We start from the raw sequence: 17,750 nt of genomic DNA, 5'->3' as shown, positions 1-17,750 counted from the left end.
CTGGTTAATGACAAGTGCGTGGGTCCCAGATCCTTCACACTGTGCTTTCGCACATTTGTAACTCAATAGCCACGGATGATGGGTTCCAAGGCACCCCACTCCAGCATGCCAAAACCCACAGCTGCCCAAGTTCCTTGACTAAAGAGGCACAGCATTTAACCTGAACTCTGCTTGTGATATCTGGGGAAATAGGAAATCTACATGCGTAGTCTTACACTGAATCACTTAGAGAATAATAATCAGGAAAGGATGCTAATGCATGTGCAATAAAGATGCATTTTTCCTCAAATACTTTTCATTTGAAGTAACCAACTTTTAGCGGTGGGTTAAATGCACAGATGTAGGCCTCGCAGATGAAAGGTCATCCTGCACACTCGAATTCATCATTTCCTGTTGACCAACACCTTCTTAGGTTCAAATGCATGTAGTAGTTTTGAAACTGCAAGTTTCGTTTTGAAGGGCTGGTCTCACGTACTCCTGAAATGTTGAGATAATATCAGTTGTGGTTCGGAAAAAGCAAACAAACAGAAAACAAAACAATAAAACACAAATATAAAGACAAAACATCCACTGCGAACACAGCATCTCAGTTCCTTCCCCGGGTCCAAGTTCTCCAATCAGCAGCGTTTAAACGCAGTTTAGAGCAAATACCAGAAGACTGTGCTTGAGCGGCCCCAGCCTTGTTTATTCGGGATGTGTGTTTCTTATTGAAAACTTTTTTTTAAAACTAGGGGCATCTCAGCATTTAGCCCTGAGAGTTGCCAACTGGCACCTCGCCATGTTCGGGGATCAGAACCTTCTCAGCCATCTGATTTATTCAAAAGTCAAAATCCGGGCCTAGGATTGAATTATAAAATGCTATCTCCACGGTATCAAACTGCAATTTTTTCCTATCACTTCTCTCCCTTTTGGGCTTTCTGTCCTCTCGGAAGCATCCTCACCCTGGAAGATTCTAATAGTTGAGTGTGCTCCAGCGACTACTTCTGATGCCTCTTACCTTCTCGTTTCCTTAGGAAAGTTCATTTGGAAAAACAAATCCCCATTTTTGGGGGTTTTGTGTGTGTGTGTGTGTGTGTGTGTGTGTGTGTGTGTGTGTGTGTGTGTTTTAGAATAAGAAATCACTCACTACACATGCCTTGTCACTGTCGACACAGGCTGTTTTGTGAGGAGTTGGAGGAGGTTGCATATAGCTCCACACACAACATCCAGGGAGGTTGCAGCTTTTAAACATCTCCAAGGGGCGCTTCATGTCTGTAGCACTTAATCATTGTGATTTCTATTTATTTTAATTACTCTGTCACCAGCATCCTAGAAAGAAAGATTTTGTTAGACAAATTTGGTGAATACATTAACTCCCAGGGGGGCTGGACAGGTAGGTCAGCAGCTAAGAGCATTTGCTGCTGTTGCAGAAGACCTATGCGGATGTCGTGCCCAGCACCAGCTCTGAGTCTTCCTTCATCTGTAATTATAGTTCCAGGACATCCGGTGCCCTCTTCTGGCTTCTGTGGGTGCCCGGTATTCATGTAGAATACATTATGCATACAGGCAACACACACAGAGAGAGACAGACAGACAGACAGACATGTGGCATGACTCACAAGCTATGTAGCCAGGTTCAAATCCCTTTTTTTTTCTGAATCTTGATCTAGACTGTTTCTAAACAAACACGGTATTCCAGGCACCACTGCTTTCTTTTTGGATATAGGGAGAAGATGGAGTGAGAGGGTGAATCTCTGTTCGGTGGACTTGTTGTAGAATAAAAGACAGGAAAAGGAACAAATGTTGGGTGTAACTAGTAATGCACACATTTCATGTAACATTTCAGGAGTTACTGCTTTTTGAAGAATTTCCCTGTTTATTTCCACAGTTGCTGTACCAGTGCACATACACCAGAAGAGCACTGGAGTTACTCTTTCCCCACATCCTCGCTGGCATGTGCCATCATTTGCTTTCTTTTTAAAATAATTTTCATTTTAAATATCTTTTTATTGGCTGCTTGTTTTGAAGTATAAATATTTTGATTATTTTTCCCCTACCGAAAAGAGATTCTTCCCAGATTCTCCTAACCTCCCTAACATCTGCTATCTTGGTAATAATTGTGTCTGGGTGAGATGGAACTTCAATGTGCTTTTAATTTATTTTGAGCTGAAGACACCGCTGTATCACTCCTGGGTGTCCACAGGGCTCCAAGGCGGCATATCACAGACATGTTTACATATCTTGCCTGCTGCTACCCTGTTTACAATAGCTAAGATTAAAAGCCAGCCTGAATACCTTCAAAAAATGAATGATTAAAGAAAACATCATAAATACATGATGTGCTTTTACTTGGCTATATAGAAAATGAAATGATGTCCAACATAGGAAAATGGGTACAGTGGTTACTTCATTATGACAGGTGAAATAGGCCAGACTCAGAAATACAAACATCACAATTGTCCTCTTATGCAAGAGCTATATTTAAATTTATGTGTGTGTGTTTATATCCATATATTACATATATATATACATATAATATGAGATGAAAATATAATAAGTTTATGATTGTAAGGAAGTAGATGAGTAGTCTAAAGGGTCGAACAGTAAGGCAGAGTGATGAACTATGAAAGTCATTACAGTATAAGGAAGCACTATTTAGGAGGAGTTAAGGGAGCAGAACTAAGAGGGTGGTTGGAGAAGGCAGTCAAGAGAAGGGGTTATAAGAACAATACATAATGACATGGGAGTCCTATCCCCTTCGGGAAGAAGTGTACCCTGTGTATGAGTTACTACGTTGTATAATAAAACAATCTGAGTGAGCCATTGGGAGCCAGCTTATTATGTGAATTTATAAAACTATCAGCTACTAAAAGTGAAAACATATTTAGGTAAAAATAAAGTTAATGTTCTAAATGCAAATACTGTAAGAATATACTTAACTCATTTCTCAGGAATCAAAGTGATAAAAGTACATATGTAAAATAGGCAATAAATAAAGGCAAATAAAGATCATTTAAATATCTTTTGGGAATAGAATGAAGGCCAGGCCATTAATAAAGAAAATATGGTAATGGGAACAGTTTATTAGAAAAGAGAGCAAGAGACAACTATTATTGAACGTTGGGATAATGCTAGTGTGCCAATATATGTTGATTGAAGACGTGGGAACACCAAGAGGATGTGACTAGAACCCAGAGAAAAAATTAAGATGAAACAAAATACGAGAGCTGAGAAGTTTACAAAGTGACAGAGAGATTACCTCTGAGAATCCTGAAAATACTGACGATTGGCAAACATTTGAAGAGAGGAAGAGAGAAAAAGTTGAAACTGGAAACTTCTGTGAATTTCTAAAAGATAGCTTTTATAGATATAAATCTCATTTAGTTTCTGATGTGAGACGAAAAAGAAAACAGTGTTCATGAATTTTTAAAAAGAGGTAATGTCAATATGGTGCAATAAATTCAAGGACACAGAAAAGTTAAAAGTGAAGAGATTTTCCAGAAGAAGATACGTGCTGAGACCTAGGCCTTGCACATTACTGGAATTACAGCATTAACTAGCCACTCCAGGAGTGAAGGTACCAGGAGCCAAATCTTGAGGTAACTGGTCAGGAGAGAGTGAAAAAGAGAGAAGTGGGAGGAGAGACAAGGAAGTAAAAGAAGGGGAGGAAGGAGGGAGATGGAAAGAAAAAAAAGGGAGGGTCAAGGAAATAGTAAGAGCCTGAAACAGAAATGTAAAGAAAAGGACTGTGCTTAGCCTGAAGTCCTTGGCACACATTAAAAAAAATAAAAGCACACTGTGTTCTTGGGATGTTTTGAATAAGTGTGGTCCCAGTAGTCTTCTGTATTTGAATGGTTAGTCCTCAGAAGTGGAGCTATTTGAGCAGGATTAAAAGGTATGACCTTCATCTGCATATATTTTACAGTTGTATAGCTTAGTCTTCTTGTAGGACTCCTAACAGTGCCTGTGGAGGGGGGAGTCTGTCTCTGGTTCTTTTGCCTGCTTTTGGGACCCCTTTCCTCCTAGGGGATTGTCTCTTCCAGCCTTGATATGAGGAGAGGAGCCCTGTCTTATTGCCACCTGTTTAGTTGCTGTCCCTGGAAAGCCTGCCGTTTACTGAAGGGAAATAAAGTGGATTGGGAGGAGAAAGGAAGGGAAGGAGAGGAAACTGAGATCTGGATGTACTATATGGTAGAGTAAATAAATTTAAACAAAAAGACATGTGAAATTGTTGAAGTATGTGCTGTCATGTTGGAGTATATGTGGTCATGTTGGAATAGGTGTGGACATGCTAGAGGAAGTGAGTCACTATGGGTAGGCTTTGAAGTGTGTGTGTGTGTGTGTGTGTGTGTGTATTTCCCTACCCCTGTATATCTCTCCTTCCCCATCTCATTTCCCTCCACCTTTCTTTCCCCTCCCTCTTCCCCTCCCCTTCTCTACCTCCATCTCTATCTTGGTTTATCTTTCTGCTTACAGATGGATCAGGATATAACTCTCAGCTATTGTTCCATGATCTCTGCCATGATGATATTGGAAACTGAAAGCCAGACACTAGTTAAATATTTTTGTGGTTTTTTTGTTTGTTTGTTTTGTTTTGTTTTGTGTTTGTTTTTTTCCGGAGAGTTGTTCTTGGTGTCTCTTCACAGCAATACAACACTGAGTAATATGGTCCTTTTGCAAAGACTTGTTTTTAGATACACCTGTTGAATGTCTTAGGACATTGAGGAACCATTATACAACAATGTATACATTGTTGAAATATATGCAAAAATTCAAAAAGTAGTGCTCATGGTCCCTCTCACACAGTACAGCATTTTCTTTGCTGTCATAGATGTAATCCTTAGGCAAATCTTATCTCTCTGGATTCCCCATCCCCCACCCCAGAAATACTTCAAGTACTTCCAAAGGGAGATGGTAAGAATCCCCTATAGGGGATGATGCACTTACTAGGAATTGTTAGATGTGTATATCAAATACTTCTAATGTGTGGATTATGAAATTTCAGTATGATCTTTGTTGAGCAAGACAATATTCATTTAGCTTTGATATTACATTCCAAAGCTTTGACAGTATTGGGTGAATTTTCAAGTGGTCAATTTTCGAGAAGGTGCCATGGGGTGCTGAGAAGAGGGTGAATTCTTTTACTTTAGGATGATATGTTCTGTAGATATCTATTAATTCCAGTTAGTTCATAGTCTCTGCTAATTTTACAGTGTCCTTGTTCAGTTTCTCTTTTCATGATCTGTACATTGGTGAGAGTGGGGTATTAAATTCTCCCACTATTTTTGTGTGGGGTGAAATGTATTTTTTGAGCTTTAGTAGGGTTTCTTTTATGAATGTGGGTGCTTTTGTATTTGGAGCATATATGTTAAGGATTGAAAGTTCCTCCTGACAGATTTCCCCTGTAATGAGTAAAAAGTGTCCTTCCTTATCTTTTTTTGATAACTTTTGGTTGGAAATTTACTTTATTCGGTATTAGAAGAGCCACTCCAGCTTGCTTCTTGGGGCCGTTTGCTTGGAAGGTTTTTTTCCCAACCTTTTACTCTGAGATAATGGTTGTCTTTGTCTCTGAGATGAGTTTCCTGTATGCAGCAAAATGCTGGATTTTGTTTATGTATCCAGTCTGATAGCCTATGTCTCTTTATTGGGGAGTTGAGTCCATTTATGTTAAGAGATATCAAGGAATAGTGGTTGCTGTTTCCTGCTATTATTGCTTTTGTGGGTTGAGTTGTGTCTGTGTCTCTTTCTTCTTTTTGTTTTCTTGCTTAGGAGTTTTCTTGTTTTTAGTAGGATGTAGTTCCCCTCATTGTATTGGGTTTTCCACCTATAATTTGTTGTAGTGCTGGGTTTGTGGTCAGATATTGTGTAAATTTAGATTTGTCTTGAAATATCTTCATCTCTCCATCTATGGTGATTGATAGTTTTACTGGGTATAGCAGCTTGGGCTGGCACTTGTGCTCTCTTAGGGTCTGCATGATCTCTGTCCAGGCTCTTCTAGCTTTCATAGTCTCTGTTGAGAAATCTGGTGTGATTCTGATTGGTCTGCCTTTATATGTTACCTGACCTTTTTCCCTTACTGCTTTTAGTATTCTTTCTTTGCTTTGGGCACTTGGTGTTTGACTATTATGTGTTGGGAGGAATTTCTTTTCTGGTCCAACCTATTTGGAATTGTGAAGGCTTCTTTTATGCTCGTGGTCATCTCATTTTTAAGGTTAGGGGAGTTTTCTTCTACAATTTTGTTGAAGATATTTACTGTGCCTCTTAGTTGATATTCTTCTCTCTCTCTTCTATTCCTATTATCCTTAGGTTTGATCTTCTCATTGTGTCCTGGATCTCCTGGACATTTTGGGTTAGGAGCATTTTTGTTTTTGCATCTTCTCTGACTGTTTTGTCTATGTTTACAATGTTGTCTTCAGCCCCCGAGATTCTCTTATCCATCTCTTGTAGTCTATTGGAAATGCTTGCTTCTGTGACTCCTGATTTCTTTTTTAGGTGTTCTACCTCTAGGGTTATCTCTTTTAGTGTTTTCTTTATTGTGTCGATTTCCGTTTTAAATTTCTTCTTCCATTCCTTCATGTCTTTGATTCTGTTTTCCTCTAGTTCTTTGAGTGTTTTTCTTGTTTCCTCTTCAAAAGCTTCTGATTCTTTTTGCTTTTCCTCCCGTTCTTGTTTAAGGATCTCTATCAGCAACTTGAGGTATGATTTTAGGTCTGCGTCTTCTTCATCTGGAGTGTTTGGCTTTCTGCTGTTTGCTGTGATGGGAGAGCTGGGTATTGTTGTTGCCAGGTTGTCTTGGTTTCCTTGGGATATGCTCTTTCGCTTTCCTCTTGCCATCTTGTTGTCAGGGATATGTTCTTGCCTTTCCCTTGTACCTGGTCTGTGTCCCTGGATTTCAGCTGGTCCAGGTGGCAGATGGCCGAGCCCTGTTCTGCAACCCAAAGCCACTGGGTGGGAACAGAGGTCCCAATGCTGAGTTCCTGGTTTCTGGATCAGGCAGGGTAGGGGCATGCTTTCCGTGTGCACTCGGCAGAGATCTCTCTGCCCTCTGGCTATTCGGATCCCCTTCTCACCAGCCTTTATCTCTGGGAACTGCTGGTCCAGGTGGCACATGGGCTGAGCCCTGTTCTGTGCCCAAAGCCACTGGGTGGGAACAGATGTCCCACTGCTGGGTTCCTGGTCCCTGGATCAGGCAGGGCAGGGGTGTGCTTTCCATGCGCACTTGGCAGAGATCTCTCTGCCCTCTGGCTATTCGGATCTCCTTTTCACCAGCCTTTATCTCTGGGAACTGCTGGTCTAGGTGAAGATTTGTTTTTAAACTGTACAGTGTCTTTTTTTTGTATAAATAACACACTACAAAAATTCCAAAATGAGTAATACAGAGAGAAAAGGATTTTTTTAAAGAAAGGGACTAATTAACAGAGTTATGTCTCCAAGCAACTTGAAATATTCATACATAAGAACACACTCTCATAAATGCATATACTACACACACACACACACACACACACACACACACACACACACACACAACATAAAAAGAAAATAAATGGGGGAGGCAACCTAGAACTCTCAGGGCAGAGGTGGAGGTGCTGCCTGGGAGCACACACTTCAGGCCCAAAGCCAGACCAGGCCCAATTTCATCAGGACTGGTGGCCTGCCCGAAGACTGCTGGACACCTGGAGGAGGCACAGTGGGGGCTCTTCCAGTCCTGGTACAACTGGGCTGGCTCTGACCTTGGGCTGGAAGTGTCTGTTTCCAGGCAGCATTGGAGACCACAGGTTCATAGACCCACAAAAGAGACAAACTCAAGTAAGAGACAACAAGATCAGCCAGCATCACTGATAACAAGATAGAGAGGCAAGTGAAGGAATCTAAGAAACAGTAAACCAAGACAACTTGGCAACGTCAGAACCCAGTTGTTCCACCACGGAAAATAATGGACATGCCAACACACCAGAATAAGAAGATTTACACTTAAAATCATACTTCATGGGGATGATGGAGACCCTTGAAAAGTACATAAATTTAAAGAAGTAGAGGAAAGCCAGGAGAACACACACAAACAAGTTGAAGCCCTTAAAGAGAAAACACAAAAAGCACAAAAATCACTAGAAGAGATAAAAGAAAGCACAAAAAAGTGAAAGAACTGGAAACAGAAATAGAAACAATGAAGAGATTACAAAAAGAGAGAACCCTGAAGTTGGGAAACCTGGGAAAGACACCAGGAGTCATAGATGGAAGCATCACAAACAGAATACAAGAGATTAAAGAGAGAATCTCATGAGCAGGAGATACCATAGAAAACATTGACACAACAGTCAGAGAAAATGCCCAGAACCAGATAGGTTCCGTGCAGAATTCTATTGAACATTTATTGATGACAAAATACTAATACTTTCCAAACTATTCCACAAAATAAAGTCAGATGGAGCACTGCCTAACTCATTTTTTGAGGCCACAATAATCATCTTTCATAAACCACACAAAGACCCTACAAGGAAAGAGAACTTCAAAACAATGTCCCTTATAAACACTGATGCAAAAATACTCAACAAAATCCGTGCAAATCAAATCCAAGAACACATCAAAATGATCATTCACCTTGATCAAGTAGGCTTCATCCCTGGAACACAAGAATGATTTAATAGACAGAAATGTATCGATGTAATCCACCATATAAACAAACTCAAAGAAAAAAAACCACATGGTCACCTCACTAGATACTGAGAAAGCATTTGACAAAATTCAACACCCCTTCATGTTAAAAGAATAGGAATTCAAGGCTCATACCTAAGCATAACAAAAGCAATATACAGCAAACCAATAGCCAACATAAAACTTAATGGTGAGAAACTTGAAGCAATCCCACTAAAATCAGGGACTAGACAAGGCTGCCCACTCTCACCCTACCTATTTAACATAGTACTGGAAGTCTTAACAGGAGCAATTAAACAGTAAAAGGAAATCAAAGGGATACAAATCAGAAAGGAAGAAGTAAAAATATTACTATTTGCAGATGACATGATAGTATACTTAAGTGAACCCAAAAATTCTACCAGAGAATTTTTACAACTGATAAACAACTTCAACAAAGTGGCTGGATATAAAATTAACTCAAAAAAATCAGTAGCCTTCTTCTATTCAAAAGACAAACATGTGGAATAAGAAATTAGGGAAAAGATACCCTTCATAATAGTCCCAAAAATATGAAATACCTTGCGTGACTCTAACCAAGCAAGTGAAGGACCTGTATAACAAGAACTTCAAATCCCTGAAGAAGATCTCAGAAAATGGAAAGATCTCCCATGCTCACAGATTGGAAGGATCAACAATATATAAATGGCAATCTTCCCAAAAGCAATCTACAGATTCAATGCAATCCCCATCAAAATTCCATCCTAATTCTTCATAGAGCTGGAAACAGCAATTTGCAAATTCATCTGGAATAACAAAAAACCTAGAATATGGAAATCTACTCTCAACAACAAGAAAACATCTGTGGGAATCACCATCCCTGACCTCAAGCTATATTACAAGACAATTGTGTTAAAAACCGCATGGTACTGGTACAGAGATAGGCAGGTAGTTCAATAAAACAGAATAAAAGATCAAGAAATGAACTCTCACACATATGGTCATTTGAATTTTGACAAAGCAGCTGAAAACATTCAGTGGAAAAGTGCAGCCTCTTCAACAAATGGTGTTGGCTCAACTGGCCCTCAGCATGCAGAAGAATAAAAATAGACCCTTTCTTATCTCCTTGCACAAAGTTCAAGTATAAGTGGATCAAAGATATCTACCTTAAACCAGGTACACTGAAACTATTAGAAGAGAAAGTAAGGAAAACCTTAGAACACATAGGCACAGGGGAAATTTTCCTGAACAGAACACCAATGGCTTGTGCTCTAAGACCAAGGGTCAAAAAATGTGACTTAATGAAATTGCAAAGTTTCTGTAAGACTAAGGACACTGTCAAGAAAACAAAATGGCAAAAAACATATTGGGAAAAGATCTTTATCAACCCCACATCTGATAGAGGCCTTAATATCCAAGGTATACAAAGAACTCAAGAAGTTAGACACCAGAGAATCAAACAATCCTATTAAAAAATGGGATACTGAGCTAAATAAAAAATTCTCAATTAAGAAATATAAAATGGCTGACAAGCATCTAAGAAAGTACTCCACATAGCTAGTCATCAGGGAAATGCAAATCAAAACAACCACAGGATTCCACCTCACATCAGTCAGATTGGCTAAGATCAAAAACTCAGGTGCTGGTGAGAATGTGGAGAAAGAAGAACACAACTCCACTGTTGGTAGGGTTGTAAGCTGGTACAACCACTCTGGAAATCAATCTGTCAATTCCTCGAAAATTGGACATAGTCCTACCTGAAGACACAGTTATTCCACTTCTGGGCATATACCGCAGAGATGCTATAATATACAATAAGGACACATGCACCACTATAATCATAGCAGCCTTATTTATAATAGCCAGAAGCTAGAAAGAACCCAGATGTCCTTCAGTAGATGAATGGATATAAAAATTGTGATATATTTACACAATGGTGTACTATTCAGCTGTTAGAAACAATGATTTTATGAAATTCCTAGGAAAATGAATGCATCTAGAGAATATCATCCTGAGTGAGGTAACCCAGTCACAAAAAAATAGACATAATATGCAGTCACTGATAATTGGATACTAGCCCCACAAAGGTCTGAATACCCCAGAAACAACTCACAGGCCATATGAAGCTCAAAATAAACAAATGCCAAAAAGTGAAAGCCTCAGTTTTTCTTAGAAAAAAATAATAAGTGTATAGCACCCTCTCATAGTGTGGCACACCTAGACCTTAAATCTTTAATAATTCAAGAGCTAAGAATATAGCCTTGTGGCGATTTTTGGTATTCAAAAATCATGAAGTTTGATCTATACACACTAAGAAAACTTTGAATTCTTCCATGTTGCATTCTGTTCTACATGTACTTTATGCTTATGATAATTAGAAAGATTTCAATGCATAGTATCAAGCCTTTAAAATCATCAAGTATTGACAAAAATATATTCATATAGTTTTATGCCAAAATTCTTTTAAAAATCTGTACATGTATCTCTCTTTTTAAAATAAAGTTGTAAGAAAATAAAAAAAAAAAGCCCAGTATATGACGGGTTTAGTGCAGAATTCTATCAGATCTTCATGGAAGACATAATACCAATATTCTCTAAACTATTCCACAAAATAGAAACAGAGGGAAGACTACCCAACTCATTCTTTAAAGCCACAATTAGACTCATTCCTAAACTACACAAGGACCCGAAAAAGAAAGAGAACATTAGACCAATTTTCCTCATGAACACTGATGCAAAAATACTCAATAAAATCCTTGCAAACTGAATCCAAGAACACATCAAAATGATCATTCAACATAATCAAGTAGGCTTCACAGCAGGAATGCAAGGATGGTTCAATATATGGAAATTCATCAATGTCTTCCACTCTATAAACAAACTCAAAGAAAAAAACTACATCTTCATCTCTCTAAACTGAGAAGCGATTTGACAAAACTCAACAGCCCTTCATGTTAAAGGTTTTGAAAAGGTCAGGAATTCAAGGCTCATACTTAAGCATAGTAAAAGCAATATACAGCAAACCAGTAGCCAACATCAAACTAAATGGTGAAAACTTGAAGATATCTCACTAAAATCAGACACTAGACAAGTCTCCCCACTCACTCCTTATCTATTTAATATAGTACTGAAAGTGCTAGTCAGAGAAGTCATACAGCAAAAAGAGGTCAAAGGAATACAAATTGGAAAAAAAAGTCAAAATATTACTATTTCTACATGATATGATAGTATACATAAGTGACCCCAAAAATTCCACCAGAGAATGTTTACATATGATAAACTACTTCAGCAAAGTGGCTGGATATATAATTAACTCAAATAACTCAGTAGCCTTCCTCTACTCAAAGGGCAAACTGGCTGAGAAAGAAATTAGAGAATCAACACCCTTCACAATAGTCACAAAGAATATACAATACCTTGGTGTGACTCTAAGCAAGCAAGTGAAGAATCTGTATGACAAGAACTTCAAGTCCCTGAAGAAGAAAATTGAAGAAGACCTCAGAAGATGGAAAGATCTCCAATGCTCAAAGATGGAAAAGATCATCATAGTAAAAGTGGCCATCTTGCCTAAGGCAATCTACAGACTCAATGCAATTCCCATCAAAATTCCAACTCAAATTATTATAAGAGTTAGAAAGATAAATTTGTAAATTCATATGGAACAATAAAAAACCCAAGAGAGCAAAAACCATTCTCAACAATTAAAAAAAAAAAAAAAAAAAAACTTTTGGAGGAATCACCATTATTGACTTCAAAATGTATTACAGATCAGTTGTGATAAAAATTGCATGGTATTGGGACAAAGACAGGCAGGTAGATCATTGGAATAGAATGGAAGACCCAGAAATGAAATTACACGCCTATGGTCACTTGATATTTGACAAAGAAGCTAAAAACATTCAATGGAAAAATGATCGCCTATTCAGCAAATGGCCCTCTTTCAACTGGCAGTCAGCATGCAAATCAACCCTTTTTTATCTCCTTATACAAAGCACAAGGGGATCAAAGACCTCCACATTAAACCAGGTACACTGAACCTAATAGAACAGAAAGTGGGGAAGAGCTCAGAACACATCGGCACAAGAAAACTTTCTTGAAGAGAACACCAATTGCTTATGCTCTAAGATCAAGAACTGATAAATGGGACCTCATGAAATCGCAAAGCTTCTTAAGGCAAAAGACACTGTCAAAAAGACAAAATGGCAACCAACATATTGGGAAAATATCTTTACCAATCCTACATCTGATAGAGGGCTGGTATCCAATATATACAAAGAACTCAAGAATTTAGACTCTAGTAAATCAAATAATCCTACTAAAAATGGGGTACAGATTTAAACAAAAAATTCTCAAATGAGAAATCTCAAATGGCTAAGAATCACCTAAAGAAATGCTCAACATCCCTGTCATCAGGGAAATGCACATCAAAACAGCCCTAAAATTTCACCTTACACTAGTAAGAACAGCAAAGATAAAAAATTCAGGTGACAGCAGATGCTGGCTAGAATGTGGAGAAAGAGGAACACTCCTCCACTGTTGGTGGGATTTTGAACTGGTCCAACCACTCTGGAAATCAGTCTGGTGGTTTCTCAGAAAATTGGACAAAGTACTACCTGAGGACCCAGCTATACCACTCCTGGGCACATACACAAAAGAAGCTCCAACATCTAACAAGGACACATGCTCAACCATGTTCATAGCATCCTTATTTATAATAGCCAGGACGTGGAAAAAATTGAGATGTCCTTCAACAGAAGAATGGATACAGAAATTGTGGTACATATATACAATGAAGTACTTACTCAGCTATCAAAAACAATTACTTCATGAAAGTCCTAGGCAAATGGATGGAACTTGAGGCTATCATCCTGAGTGAGATAACTCAGTAACAAAAGAACACTCATGGTATGTACTTATAAGTGGATACTAGCCCGAAAAGCTCAGAATACCCAAGAAACCATTCACAAAGCTGCCTCACCTAGGAATACACCCCATATGTGCCCAATAAACCCAAGCACTATTGCTGATACCAAGTAGTGCTTACTGGCAATAACCTGATATGGATGCCTCCTCAGATGCTCTGTGAGAGCCATGCTGATACAGAGAAGGATTCTTGCAGTTAATCATCAGACTGAACATGAGGACCTTAATGAAGGAGCTAGAGAAAGGACTGAAGGAGCTGAAAGGATCTGTAACCCCACGGGAATACCAAAATTATCAACTAACCAAACCACCATAGCTTCCAGGGACTAAAGCACTAACCAATAAGTTTGCATGGAAAGACCTTTTTCCCGAGATGTGTGTGGGTTTTTCAACTTGTGACTTACACAGTGAGATCTGACCTAATCACTAGGAGAAAAAACAAGTGATCAATATTTCCAAACACGATGCTCTAACAATGTCTTTCGTTGTGTTTATTAATTGTTTAGTATAGTCTAAACAAATCCCGATCTATGCTGAGCTAGAAAATTACCTTTCATGCTATTTTTTTCCCATATTGGGAGCAAAGAAACTTCCTGACATTGTCATAAATTGGTCATAATCATGGGTCCTAAGAAGGAAGCTTTGTGTAACATCCAGAAGACTACAGGTGAGCACTGTTGCAGGAGTCAGAAATGAAACCTTGCAGGCATGTTGCAACCAAAGCTACTCTACTGACATAGTGGTCCTTCAGTGCAGACCAGTGGGTGGGCTCTCATAGACAACAGACAACTTTTGTGTATAATATCTGGTGTTTTTGGCTTCCTCATTTTTTCTTTTTAAACCACTTCTGCCACATGGAACCACTGGGAAGTATAAGCAGGTGCCATGCCACCAAATGTTCATTTTTTCCAACTCTTTCCTTTCCTGGGCAGCACAAGCTGGGAACTATCTACGGTCCCACATAAAGCTATCCACAATTCCAAAAACCCTTAGTTTCCTCCAAAAAAGCAGACTCTTCCCCTTAAAGACTGGTGCAGCTGGGGGCATAATTTTGTTGTTTTGCATCCTTCCTCGGGAGCCTCATAGTATATTAGCAGTGCAAAAATATTACGAACAGAATTATTGAGGAGATCGACATATTAATATATTCATACAATATTTAATGAAGAATGAAGGCAGAGGAAAGAAAGTAGAAAATATGTAGACATGGGTATAAATATGGCAACAAATAAGCAAGAAATTGTTTAATCATATAGTGCTATGGTTAGGGAAATCTTTAGTTGGGTAGAACATATCACCACCAGGAGAGAAAACAACAACAGTGGCAACAACTCATTCCTAAAGCTCAGAACACCTTCAACTCACAATGAACAATGAAAGGAAAATCGTTCTCAATACTCACAGCATCATCTGTGCTTCCTGGGGCTAGTGCTGCTGATTTGCCTGTGAAATTTTGATACCTAAATAGTGCATGAGTTTAGCGAAGACAAGTGAACCATATTGTAACCGATGGAGTGGGACAGGAATCAACCACTCATTCCATCCTGATGGAACTCACACTCTGTCCCTTGTGTCCATGGAGTCTGAGCTCCACCTCTAGATCTATGTATTTACATCTATTGTATTTCAGGCCACTGGTTATTTACATGTTGCTTGAGATAAAACCTTGTATCGAGCTCTAATATCTAGAAAGAGAGACTTTCCTGAAAACCCTGGGTTGGTTTTCTAGCTTTCCCCTAAACATTTTCTCCTGAAATAGAAGAAATATTTTAAAAACAAGAACTGGTATACCTTTGTAAGGACTGAATGCTAACCATAAGATCCAGGAAGTTAATTAATTGTTTGGTCGATTGGAGGGTGGGTGGTTGGGTGGGTGGGTGGGTTGGTTGGTAGGTTGGTTGGTGGGTTGGTTGGTGTGTGCGAGGGTGGGTGGTTGTCGGTCAGTTATTTACAGGTTGGTTAGTTTGTTTTGTTTCAGTTGGTTCTTTTGCAACATGGCATTCCTATTAGGCCTGGGCTAGCCTGGAAAATCTGGAAAACCTGACCCTTCTGCCTGAGCCTCCTGAGTTCAAGAATTGTAGGTGTCTACTACCATGCCCAGCAAAGATGTTATTTTACATTTTCTTTTTCTTCACACCAAATACTCTTTCCTGATTGCACCTACTGGGGACTTAACAGGTGCTACCCTATGAGAAATCAAGTAGACAATAAATGTGAATATAAATCACTTAATATATTATTGTGTTTTATTCTCTTGAAAACTGGAACAGATTATCCAGTATTTACAATTTTTTACCACAAAACATTTGATTTTCCTCAAAGAAACACATAAGGTTCCTCTTGCTTCTGATGAGGAAAAAAAAAGTGAGATTAAACTGCTAATTAAATCAGCAATAAATACGAGGGGGGAAATTACTAACCAATTCTATTTATGAGAATAATTTGGGGGAAATTGTTCTTTTTATTTAGCAAGCCTTGGCTTCTTGAAAGGGCAGAGGAAGGACAATTATCCCCCTACCCCGTGTTATGGTCCATCCATATGTGTGCGTGTATGTGTGTGTGTGTGTGTGTGTGTGTGTGTGTGTGTGTGTGTGTATGTGTGTGTGTGTGTGTGTGTGAGTGTGTGTGTGTGTGTGTGTGTGTGTGTGTGTGTGTATGAAGTGAAATTAAGATATCACTCTGCTTCCTCATTTGTCATGTCATGGTCCAAAGAATGGACTTATTTTCCTCTTTAATTTAAGTATGCTACACTATATTTCTGGAAATACAGTCTTGCTGTATAGAATCCCCCATCTTCTTTCAGATTGCCCAAACCCAACTAAAATGGTCCACAGCTGCTTGACTGTACCAGTCTTATCTTACTTTGTTTTAAAATCTGGTAGTATTTGAAAGTGTGCTTAAAGTTTATTGATATAATGTTTCTTAAAATACCACAGGGCTGAAAATCTAATAACACTGCATTTTTTTAAAAAAGACAAAATAACATTTTTTTTTCTTTCGGAGCCACTCAGCTATGCAATCTCTACTTCTTTTATTCCCTCAGAAGGTCTGATCTGCATGCACAGGTCAAGTTCTCCCTGACCCCTACCCTTGCTTGCCTCTGCCAAGGTACACCGAAAAGCACTAACTGCTGCCTTGTCCCCTTACACTTCTATTGAAATGCATTGGGAGATCATTAGATTAAAATAAAAGAATACAAAAATGATGAAATATTGCTTTCATGAGCAACAAGATCAAATCAGCATTTGCTTTTTTTTAAAGTCAACATATATATATATACAACACAAATGTCTTACTATTTCCCATATCACAGCAGTGAGCATAACCAGTTCCTAACTTTTCTTTTCTAACTCTTCCCTGTGCTCTGACTTCCAGAGGGGAAAACTTTCCATGAAAAATGTGTGCTACTTTTCTGCTTTTGGCCTTGTATGTGCTTCTCCTCTGCCTTAATTACAATATAAATCAAGTGCAGAAAAAGATTTACAGTTATCACACCTCACTTAGAGAGCTGCAGAGATTGATCTGGAAGCGGATGTCTGTCAAACCGCATTTGCTTCCCATCTTGGTGGCTCCAGAGTGAGTCTGGGGCACTTCACTGGTCATCAACAGGGAGTCACGGGATCAGGAAGCCTCCACATTATCAGACTAGCTGTGGCCAGTCACTCTCCTGAACAAACAAAGGACAGTGGGAACAACTGCAAATGTAAAAGCTGTGCACCATGTTAGGAGAAAATAGAACAGGACCTAAACTCATTTTGAATTGTTTCTTGTGATATAGAGTGAAAATTGGGGCAGGAGTCTGTGTTAAGTGGATTAACTCTTAACTGTTATCAAGAATTTATTAAGATAATATAATATTAAGGTTACTTTACCAGATTCTAGGAGAGAGTTTAATTGGGTTTACATTATGAAACTTGACGGTTTTTATGGTAATCCATTCATCAGTGTAACCATACAATCATAATACACCAGTGTATCCAGAAACACCAAAGAAGAATCCAGAAAGATCTGTGTGAAATCCAGAAACACCGATGTGGAATCTAAAAGCATCAATGTAGAATCCAAAAGCATCAATGTAGAATCCAGAAACATGAATGTGGAATCCAGAAACACCCATGCAGAATTCAGAAACCAGCAATAGCATGCTAATGTATCTACACCGTTTTCATGCCTTCAAAAGCTTTAGATTATATTGAGCTCTGACAACAGCAGTT

At 38.7% G+C, this 17,750-nt stretch overlaps 1 protein-coding gene across 1 annotated transcript in view; it reads left to right on the top strand.

Moving 5' to 3' along the window:
* The window catches only part of CCDC178 (coiled-coil domain containing 178), a gene marked incomplete at both ends in the record, with an annotated part of 360,112 nt that overhangs the window by 336,840 nt on the left and 5,522 nt on the right, over positions 1–17,750 (top strand). The window lies entirely within an intron of this gene.

The sequence above is a fragment of the Micromys minutus genome, assembly GCF_963924665.1.
Source record: "Micromys minutus genome assembly, chromosome: 8".
NCBI classification, from domain to species: Eukaryota; Metazoa; Chordata; class Mammalia; order Rodentia; family Muridae; genus Micromys; species Micromys minutus.
Note: the sequence above shows the minus strand (reverse complement) of the source record. Positions and strands in the feature narration are given on the sequence as shown.